This window comes from Pecten maximus, chromosome 8, assembly GCF_902652985.1.
Source record: "Pecten maximus chromosome 8, xPecMax1.1, whole genome shotgun sequence".
Taxonomy (NCBI): Eukaryota; Metazoa; Mollusca; class Bivalvia; order Pectinida; family Pectinidae; genus Pecten; species Pecten maximus.
This window is the reverse complement of record NC_047022.1, coordinates 34,430,832-34,443,004: the sequence shown is the minus strand read 5'-3', so window position 1 is coordinate 34,443,004 and position 12,173 is coordinate 34,430,832.

Below are 12,173 nucleotides of genomic sequence, written 5' to 3'. Positions count from 1 at the left end.
AATGTAACGTAGATAATACATGACTATTTACAAAGTGATATCAAGCAAAAAAGTGCATGCGAGTTCACAATATAATTTTATATACATATAGTTAATTATCATAGATATAAGTTGAGTAGTATATATGTCTAATATCCAATGTACCTAAAAAAAATGCAATTCCTATAATTGGGAAAATTTTAATTTCCCTTACATCCACTACATAAGCAAGTATCGCACAAGTATGATACTATTAATTATGTGTACAGGTCAAACATTCGTTTTATGGCATATATGGACTCTAATCTAAATTCTTCATGATCAACCTCATTCACCTGATGGTTCATTGGACCACCTAGTAAAATATGTATTAATGAATAATCAGGTAGTGAATGCAGATATGTACTTAGTTCTATACTTGAAATGGATGCTATAATACACCATAGATTATCACGGATATTATCCGTTACAGAACACTGCAAAATAACATGAGTTACAAAATCTGTGTAGAAAAGGCCACAGTGGTGACATGAAAGCTGAACATTACTTACCCTTAGTAGCTATTATATAATTTTCACTGTGGCATAGTGGAGGGTTGAAAGTCCGAGTGGTTGTGAGAGGATAATTATGTTCATCAATATTATTTCTAAAATTACTGATGATATCAGATAGGTAGGTAGGCGTACTTTGATGTAGTATCTTGTACATAAGAAGTTTATGTTTTTTACGTCTATTCTCAAGCTTTTCCCATCCCAATTCTTGATAGATTACATTATGTGGTGTACCCTATCGAAGTCCAGTAATGATTCTCCCAGCTACAATTTGTATAGATTCTAGTAAAGTTTTGGCTTGTTGTGAACAATTATCCCAAATTACATCTGCATATTCAAGTATTGGTCTAATAAAAGATATACAAATAGTAATAAGAGATTTTCTGTCAACTTTGTGTTTAAGATATTTCAGAATATTAAGTCTCTTATAGGCTTTATCATGTATGTTTTGAAAATGTTCGTTCCATGTACCATCAGCAGATAAGGTAACTCCTAAGTGAGTGTGTGAGTCACATGTCATTATTTCAATATTATCAAACTTAAGGGTTAGGGGTAATTTATTTCTTTTTCTTGAGAAGAGGACTGATTTTGTTTTAGTTTGATTGAATTTAACATCCCACTTCTGGGCAAATAAGTTAACATTTTGTAAATCAAGACTTAATGATTCCTGTGCAGTTATCCTATTATAGGTGTCAATAATAGAGAATAAAGATGTATCATCAGCAAATAATTTCATGTAATTGGTTATATCTTTTACTATATCATTAATATATATAAGAAAAAGAAATGGGCCCAATACTGATCCCTGAGGGACACCTGCTTTAACTGATTTGAAAGGTGAGTAATGGCCCTCAGTAATGACTCTTTGCTTTCTATCTTTTAAATAAATGTAGTTCCTAAACCATACAAACAAGTTTCCTGTAATCCCACATTTTTTAAGCTTGTAGATTAATCCCTTATGCCAAACACGGTCAAATGCCTACCACATGATATCACAGAATATAAATTGGAGTTCATTTCCAACATCTAGACTACAAGTAATGAGATGATAGATTGACAGTAATTGGTTTACAGTAGAGTCTCGGGGTGTAAATCCAGATTGGTGTTCAGAAATAATGTTATGCTGTTTAACAAAGTTATATCAGTATTTAAATAAGATTTTTTTCAGATATTTTGCTAAAACAACTTGTAATATATATAGGTCTATAATTATTTACTTCATTCTGAGAGCCATTACCCTTATAAATAGAATTAACATTAGACATTTTCCAATTGCCCGGTATTATTCCTTCCTATAAGGTTTTTTTTTTTTTTTTTTTTTTTTGCACTCAGAGTACTTGAGAAATGGTTTTCAGTCTGCAAATTTTTGAAATCTTTGACCACATTATTGTTTCAAGTAAGCAAATGTGCATACATACACACACTTATTCATACATACATACATACATACATACATACATACATACATACATACATACATACATACATACATACATACATACATACATACATACATACATTCACACATACATACATACATACATACATACATACATACATACATACATACATACATACATACATACATACATACATACATGTACATACATACATACATACATGCATGCATACATACATACATACATACAAACATACATACATACATACATACATACATACATACATACATACATACATACATACATACATACATACATACATACATACATACATACATACATACATGCATGCATACATACATACATTCACACAAACATACATACATTCACACATACATACATACATTCATACATACATACATACATACAAACATACATACATGTAAATACATACATACATACATACATAAGGATAATTTGCTCTCTGGTTTTTCATCCTCAATAATCATCACAGTGCATAAGTTATTGTTTTATTTAATAATGAAAGCAATCACTTAAAGATTACATTTTCTTTTCATGTATGAAAGATTGTCTTATGCATGCCTGTTATATAATAATATAAAGTCCATTGTATAAAACATAACAGGCAATGCAATGCAACAAAAGAAATATAGAAATATTTTATATTATATTTTCATACATTAGAGTTACAATATTAACAGGAATTATATGGTTTTATTAATAAGTAAATATAATGGTAAGTCTAGGCTTGATTTCAGATTTTTTACAACTTTGGGTAAGATTCCATCAGGACCAGATGGTTTATTTTTCATTAAGTATACTTAATTGATCATATACATCCTGTTGTGTTGCATGAATATTATCAAGTGTAGATTGTGGTTGAAGATTATCATTTTCGAAAGTATGTGGGTTAGGTAGATTTACAGAAGATGTAGCTATGGAAGTGAAGTAATCATTAAGTATTTCTGCTTTCTGAGTTGGATGGTGAACAGTTTGGTCAGCGGATGAGAGAGGAGGTATTTGTGTGTGTTTATTATTAATGCCAGTGACAGTTCGAGCTATTTTCCACCATTTATTTGGGGGTAGTGATTTGTTGCAAGAGAGGATTGTAATTTTTAAAGTAATTAAGTTTAGCTTTGCGAATAAGATCGATAACATGATTTCTAGCCTGCCTATATTTATGCCAATGCTGGGGGTTACTGGAAGTTTTAGCTTTTGTATGTTTCCTATTTCTTTTTCTCATTTCAAGCCTAATTAGTTGGTCATCCAGTTTTTGTCTCTTGGTCGCACAAGTATAGTTTTCCTAGGTATAAAGTTATTTGCTGTTTGAAGTATAGTTTCAGTTAGATATTGGTTAAAATCATTAACATTAAGACTATTGGAGAGGGAGAGCCAGTCAATAGTGTTTATTTTGTTATTCATAGAATTATAGTCAGTCTCATCTAAAGCCAAATAGTTTTGTTGTAGGATGTGTATCTATAAGCAGTATATGCTAACTGTATAAGAATTGGAGAATGGTCACTGCAAAAAGGAGTACCTACAAATGTATCTTTAATGGTATTGCAGTTGTTTGTAAAGACTACATCAATAGATTTTGAAGTATTCTCAGTAATTATTGTTGGTTGATTAACTATATTTTTTTAAATTAAATTTTGTTAGCGGTCGAGAGAGGTGTGAGTTTGGCTGTATAGTCAGCATATCAATATTAATATCACCAGTGATGAGAATATCTAGATTGGTAACAGTTACTGTAGTTAGGTTATCATCAAGTTTATTCCAGTAATCTATTGTTGATTATGGCCTATCAATACATCCTAATAAAAAAATATGTCACTCAACCATTACTTCAAGCCAAAGTATTTCAACATTTTCAAGATCTATTCTCCTTAATTTTTTTACTGTTATTTTGCAGTAAACTGCTAGACCACCACCAACACCAGTTGTTCTGTCTTTACGATAGCATTCATAAGATATCATTTTAATGTCTTCATCCGAGATCCTATCAGTCAGGTGGGTTTCTGTTAAGCATAAAATATCAAAGGAATTTAATTCAGTTTCAATAATATCAGTCTTATTACGAAGGGATCTGACATTTAAATTTGCTATATCGACAGTATGAGGACCAGGGTTTTGTTCAATATCCATCGATATCAATAGCGATACTTTAACACCATTTAGATTAAATTCATTATTTGACAAATTAAAATTTGATGTGACGTATGATTCTGAAAACATGCCACTCATAGCCGTGATCCGACTATGTGCACTTTCACTACACATCCGATCACTAACACTTTCACTACACACCCGACCACTAACACTTTCACTACAAACCCGACCACTAACACTTTCACTACAAACCCGACCACTAACACTTTCACTACACACCCGACCACTAACACTTTCACTACAAACCCGACTACTAACACTTTCACTACAAACCCGACTACTAACACTTTCACTACAAACCCGACCACTAACACTTTCACTACAAACCCGACTACTAACACTTTTACTACAAACCCGACTACTAACACTTTTACTACAAACCCGACTACTAACACTCTCACTACAAACCCGACCACTAACACTTTCACTACAAACCCGACCACTATCTCTTTCACTACAAACCCGATCACTACACATCCGATCACTAACACTTTCACTACACACCCGACCACTAACACTTTCACTACACACCCGGCCACTTACACTTTCACTACACACCCGATCACTAACACTTTCACTACACACTGAGCCACTAATACTTTTTCACTACAAACCCGATCACTACACATCCGATCACTAACACTTTCACTACACACCCGACCACTAACACTTTCACTATAAACCCGGCCACTTACACTTTCACTACACACCCGACCACTTACACTTTCACTACACACCTGGTCACTATTACTTTCAGTACAAATCCGATCACTAATACTTTTTCACTACAAACCCGATCACTACACACCTGGTCACTATTACTTTCAGTACAAACCCGACCACTAACACTTTCACTACACTACTGGTCACTACTTCTTTCACTACAAATCCGATCACTAATACTTTTTCACTACAAACCCGATCACTACACACCCGGTCAGTATTATTTTCACTACACACCCGACCGCTAACACTTTCACATGTGTGAAGTGATGAGTATCGCACATTGTTTGTAAAGGTGAGTATTGTATATTGTTTGTAAAAGTGAGTATAGTACATTGCATGTAGAGGTGAGAATCGACATTGTATGTAGAAATGATTATTATACAATTATTGACTTGTGTTGAGGTGTACACGAGACTATACATACGTGTCATTTTTACGGAATTTTAATCTAGCCCCTCAAAACGCCTCAAAATGTGCTATACACACTAGGGAAGGTCTAAATACATCTAGACACATTATCAAGTCCCGGTGCTATCTGATAGGTCCTTGTGAGAAAAAGAGAATCGGCAAATCAGCCATATTACAAAGTACATTGTATGTAGAAGAGAGTAATTACATTGTAAGAGAGTATTTACATTTTATTTAGAAGAAAGTATTTACATTGTATGCAAATGTGAGTATCGTACATTGCATGTACTGCAAGAAACGAACGTCTGTGTAAAGTTTACCACTTTGGTGACATACTGTAGAAGATGAATATCACTTCCTCTTAATTTGTCCAAACTTTCAAGCTTTAAGCTCAAGATGCATTAAGACTTATTACTGAAAAAACCATTAGTACAGTGTATTTAGATGATCCAATTAATTAATACAACAAACTTTACAGATTTAACAATGTTATTTAAGTATGATGCCACACAGTTAAGGAAAAACATGATATAAAGTTTAATTTTGTTCATAGATTTGTCCATTCTCTCTATATATTAATACTTCACTGCTATATTACAAATTACCACCAATTTATTGCATTGTATTTGTTTATATAATTCATATGCACTTATAAGCTGAAAAGTTTCATACATTGTATGTAGAGGTGAGTACCGTACATTGTATATAGAGGTGAGTACCGTACATTATATATAGAGGTGAGTACCGTACATTATATATAGAGGTGAGTACCGTACATTATATATAGTGGTGAGTACCATACATTATATATAGAGATGAGTACCGTACACTATATATAGATGTGAGTACCGTACATTATATATAGAGGTGAGTACCGTACATTATATATAGAGGTGAGTACCGTACATTATATATAAAGGTGAGTACCGTACATTATATAGAGGTGAGTACCGTACATTATATATAGAGGTGAGTACCGTACATTATATATAGAGGTGATTACCGTACATTATATATAAAGGTGAGTACCATACATTATATATAGAGGTGAGTACCGTACATTATGTATAGAGGTGAGTACCGTACATTATATATAGAAGTGAGTACCGTACATTATATATAGAGGTGAGTACTGTACATTATGTATAGAGGTGAGTACCATACATTATATATAGAGGTGAGTACCATACATTATATATAGAGGTGAGTATCGTACATTATATATATAGAGGTGATTACCGTACATTATATATAGAGGTGGGTACCGTACATTATATATAGAGGTGAGTACCGTACATTATATATAGAGGTGAGTACCGTACATTATATATAGAGGTGAGTACCGTACATTATATATAGAGGTGAGTACCGTACATTATATATAGAGGCGAGTACCGTACATTATATATATAGGAGAGTACCGTACATTATATATAGAGGTGAGTACCGTACATTATATATAGAGGTGATTACCGTACATTGTATATATAGAGGTGAGTACCGTACATTATATATAGAGGTGAGTACCGTACATTATATATAGAGGTGAGTACCGTACATTATATATAGAGGTGAGTATAGTACATTATATATAGAGGTGAGTATCGTACATTATATATAGAGGTGAGTATCGTACATTATATATAGAGGTGAGTATCGTACATTATATATTGAGGTGAGTATCGTACATTATATATAGAGGTGAGTATCGTACATTATATATAGAGGTGAGTATCGTACATTATATATAGAGGTGAGTACCGTACATTATATATAGAGGTGAGTATCGTACATTATATATAGAGGTGAGTACCGTACATTATATATAGAGGTGAGTATCGTACATTATATATAGAGATGAGTATCGTACATTATATATAGAGGTGAGTACCGTACATTATATATAGAGGTGAGTATCGTACATTATATATAGAGGTGAGTACCGTACATTATATATAGAGGTGAGTACCGTACATTATATATAGAGGTGAGTATCGTACATTATATATAGAGGTGGGTACCGTACATGATATATAGAGGTGAGTACCGTACATTATATATAGTGGTGAGTACCGTACATTATATATAGAGGTGAGTACCGTACATTATATATAGAGGTGAGTACCGTACATTATATATAGTGGTGAGTACCGTACATTATATATAGAGGTGAGTACCGTACACTATATATAGAGGTGAGTATCGCACATTATATATAGAGGTGAGTATCGTACATTATATATAGAGGTGAGTAACGTACATTATATATAGAGGTGAGTATCGTACATTATATACAGAGGTGAGTACCGTACACTATATATAGAGGTGAGTACCGTACATTATATATAGAGGTGAGTACCGTACATTATATATAGAGGTGAGTACCGTACATTATATATAGAGGTGAGTACCGTACATTATATATAGAGGTGAGTACCGTACATTATATATAGAGGTGAGTACCGTACATTATATATTGAGGTGAGTATCGTACATTGTTTATAGAGGTGAGTACCTTTCATTATATATAGAGGTGAGTATCGTACATTATATATAGAGGTGAGTACCGTACATTATATATTGAGGTGAGTATCGTACATTGTTTATAGAGGTGAGTACCTTTCATTATATATAGAGGTGAGTATCGTACATTATATATAGAGGTGAGTATCGTACATTATATATAGAGGTGAGTACCGTACATTATATATATAGGAGAGTACCGTACATTGTATGAACATGTGAGTATCGCATATTGTATGTAGAGGTAAGTATAGTACATTGTATGTATACATTTATGTGAGTATCGGACATTGTAAGTAGATGTGAATACCGCACATGGTATTTTAGGGTATTTGGTGATAGGAAATGATAGATCATAACATCATACTGATTGGTTACTTTTAGAAATTGATCATGACAAGATAATTTCTGGAAATATAAACAAATTTCTGACGCGTAATGACATTTGAATAGAAATGTTAAAAGTTAATCAATGACGTAATCCGAGTTTAAACAGTATTAATAGCATTAGATTTATAAGCTCACTTCTTGGATTAATACGACGAATATACTTTAACTTTGACACTCTCGTTTGGAAGGAATTCGATTTAACTTACAATACCTCAAACGCGTGCACAGACATGTGACAATATCCATGGCAAAGTTAGGTATTGTTGTAACTGTCATCAGCCCGATAAATTACTACAACTACCAGATAATATCAAATAAAACTCTCCATAGGACATTTTAATACGGTGTAAAAATTCGTTTGAATAATCCGCAATATTAGCAGGTCCGTGTGACATTAGATGTTATCTACCTAAGGGTTCGTACCGCTGAATATTATATCACAATGCATGCAGAACTACGCACAAAAATCATCTGGTGGTATTAAAATTTCTGCAGAGGATCTGATAACGGGGCTGGAATAAGGCTACGAAAGTATGATAGAGTCAGGTCACAACTCGACACCAGGGAATCAGTTAATTAGAAAAATTAATTTTTAATTTAAAATTCCATGCGATACATTGTAATATCTGATAGGCACGTTTCTGTCTAACGGGTTAACCAGTCCACGATTCAGCGTGAAGCTGAGCTAACTAATGCGGTGTCTTGAATTGGACAACCAAAGGTTACGTGAACTCTAACTTGAGCCGAATTACGAAGTAACAATCAGTGAAAATCCTGTCTGTAGTTTGGGTTACGTATGACTAGGTAGAACTGTTCATATATCTAATATAGCATAAGTGTTCTCTAACAAACATCTCCACAATAATTTTATTTTGATCAAAAGTAGACAAACATGTATAGCGATTCGACTTCACTTCGCGTCCGACGTTTGAGAAAACATATACACTGTATATCTTACGACGTCCTTACTGGATAAAAGGGCTTTGATAGTCATTTCTTTTGTACATTGATTTGTTAATAATAATGTTATATAAAGGAGAAAGAATAATACCTGGTGTTACCATTGCACTGTCCCTGATAAATGACGTTAAACATTCGTAAGGCGACTTAATTTGGGATCGTATATCTTTTTAAAGAACCCTTTCTTCCTAATGGCTCCCTTTCTGCAAGGAAGGTCACGATTTGCCCCTTTGCCTGGACAAACTGAAGTCTGTAAAAGCTTTTAATACGTTCTCGATCTCTAAACTTACAGCTTGCAGAAAGTTGGCGTCACGTTACCGTGTCCAGATGTTGTCTAGTGTAACCAGACAGGGCGTCACGTTACCGTGTCCAGATGTTGTCATAGTGTAACCAGACAGGGCGTCACGTTACCGTGTCCAGATGTTGTCATAGTGTAACCGGACAGGGCGTCACGTTACCGTGTCCAGATGTTGTCATAGTGTAACCAGACAGGGCGTCACGTTACCGTGTCAACATGTTGTCAGTAGTGTAACCGGACAGTGCGTCACGTTACCGTGTCCAGATGTTGTGAGTAGTGTAACCGGACAGTGCGTCACGTTACCGTGTCCAGATGTTGTCAGCAGTGTAACCAGACAGGGCGTCACGTTATAATTACCGTGTCCAGATGTTGTGAGTAGTGTAACCAGACAGGGCCTCACGTTACCGTGTCCAGATGTTGTCAGTAGTGTAACCGGACAGTGCGTCACGTTACCGTGTCCAGATGTTGTCAGCAGTGTAACCAGACAGGGCGTCACGTTATAATTACCGTGTCCAGATGTTGTCAGTAGTGTAACCGGACAGGGCGTCACGTTAGGTGTCAACATGTTGTCATAGCGTAACCGGACAGTGCGTCACGTTATAATTACCGTGCCCAGATGTTGTCAGTAGTGTAACCAGACAGGGCGTCACGTTACCGTGTCCAGATGTTAACCTAATGACTAACAGTATCTATCTCACCTAATTAAGGGTGTGACAGAGAAATATCTAATCCGTGTCGATATTCTTTGTTGCGGTAGAAGGTGAAACCAATATCACCTCAAAGGTATGAGATTTTTTTAAACAAATTATTCCTTTGAGTATCATTTTCGTATATGACACTAGCTTATTTAAGCATTGAACTGTTACCAAATGGTAGTATACAGTCGATATGAATACAATTTGGGTGACGGATAAACAGAATGTCACCGAGATAAATAGAATGTCACCCAGATGAATATAATGTCACCGAGATAAATAGAATGTCACCCAGATAAATAGAATGTCGCCCGTTAGGGCGACATGGAATATTTATCTGTCACCCAAATTGTATTCATATCGACTGTATACTACCATTTGGTAACAGTTCAATGCTTATATTTGCATTCGTTAAGATTTTTTCTATTTACTGTAGATTATGACGCGTTTAAATGTTCCGCTTATCCTATCACTGACGTCATCTAGTTCAAATACCGGAACAGCCGAAATTTCCAGAAGGAATAATATAGTCCCTCGTGTCGTTATTAATGGCAAACACATACAATGGTTTTGCACAAATTTGGCTTTATTTTCTATTTCATATACGTTTGTAGATATCTTCAAATTATTCACAATTGCATAATTTCCGATTGTTTATAATCCAAGCCTTTTTTCGGTGCAATGCTATACGGTTAACATTTAGAAGTGATGCGGTTTTGAACTGGTATTGCACAGGACAAACTCGATTCCTCGGAAATACTTCAGTTTCTATCGACTGGATTTACGTTATTTTCAGAAGAATATCAGTTCTTAAATCATAAATGAAAGTCGTCTTGACAGTAGGTGAAAACGATTCCAAGGATATTTCGTTCGAAACAGATTTAAGTCTAACAAGTAAGTCTAACAAGTCACATCTTAGACCTAGCAGACAATTTTCAACTTCACAGGGGCTCGATTTTGTAATGTACTGAAAACAGTAGGCCTTTGACATCAGTGAATAACCACAAAACTAAAATCCTATATTCATACACAGTCGGAAACCTCGATACTCCCGATTTTTCACAAGATTTTTTTTTTTTTTTTTGATAAATAGTCTAGAGTCTACTGGACTTTTAATGTTGCCGTATCTTACATTTCTGAAAATTCGGAAACGAGCCCCTGTGAGTGTGACGACATTGACATTTTGATAATTTCTAGATCAAGAACGGCGCTTATAGTTATTTTGTGTTGACTACATTTTGTTTTAATTATAAAATATTACTCTCATAACTTGTGAAGTGGCTTTATTTTTTGTTGTGGATTATAAATGCTAGCATTCGAAAGTTCTCCAGGCCGAAAGTAACTGGCGGCCATTGTTTTGACCAGCAACACCTGCGGCTGTATCTGGTCAGGACCATCTCAGGATCATTTCTGGTAAGTTTCAGCTCAATCCCACTATTGGAACTTGAGAAGAAGTTTGTAATGTGAAAAGTTTACGGACGGCGAACGACGACGGACGAAGCACGATGGCTAAAGGTCTTTCGGGTCAGATGACCTAAAATATATATCTAGATATTATCATGAAAGACCCAGTACATTCAAGTTTAATACCCTTTTTATTTTTGTAGTAAATGATGAATTGCTATCACTTGTGAAATAAATTAAGCAAATAAGTATACGACTCAACACTATTTAAAATATATTCTCTTGCTTAACAAATGTATCAATGTATTATATCATGTCCCAGGTGCGGATCCAGGATTTTCGAAAGGGGGGTCCAGTAATTTAGTGATAATGCGAGCGTCATTGGCGCGAGCCGGATTTTTTGTCGATTTTTTTAAGGATTGAATCTTGATTTGGTCGATTTCATGGGGTCATGAATTGAGTTGCTCTTGAAACAAATTTAATGAACTGCTTCCTTCGCAGTTCATTAAATTTGTCTCAAGAGCAACTCAATTCATGACCCCATGAAATCGACCAAATCAAGATTCAATCCTTATATTTCAATTGGTTTTTGTTTCGAATAGAAAAGGCGGTCTAGATATTAATGTCTCAAAGCTTGTGCAAGTCCAAA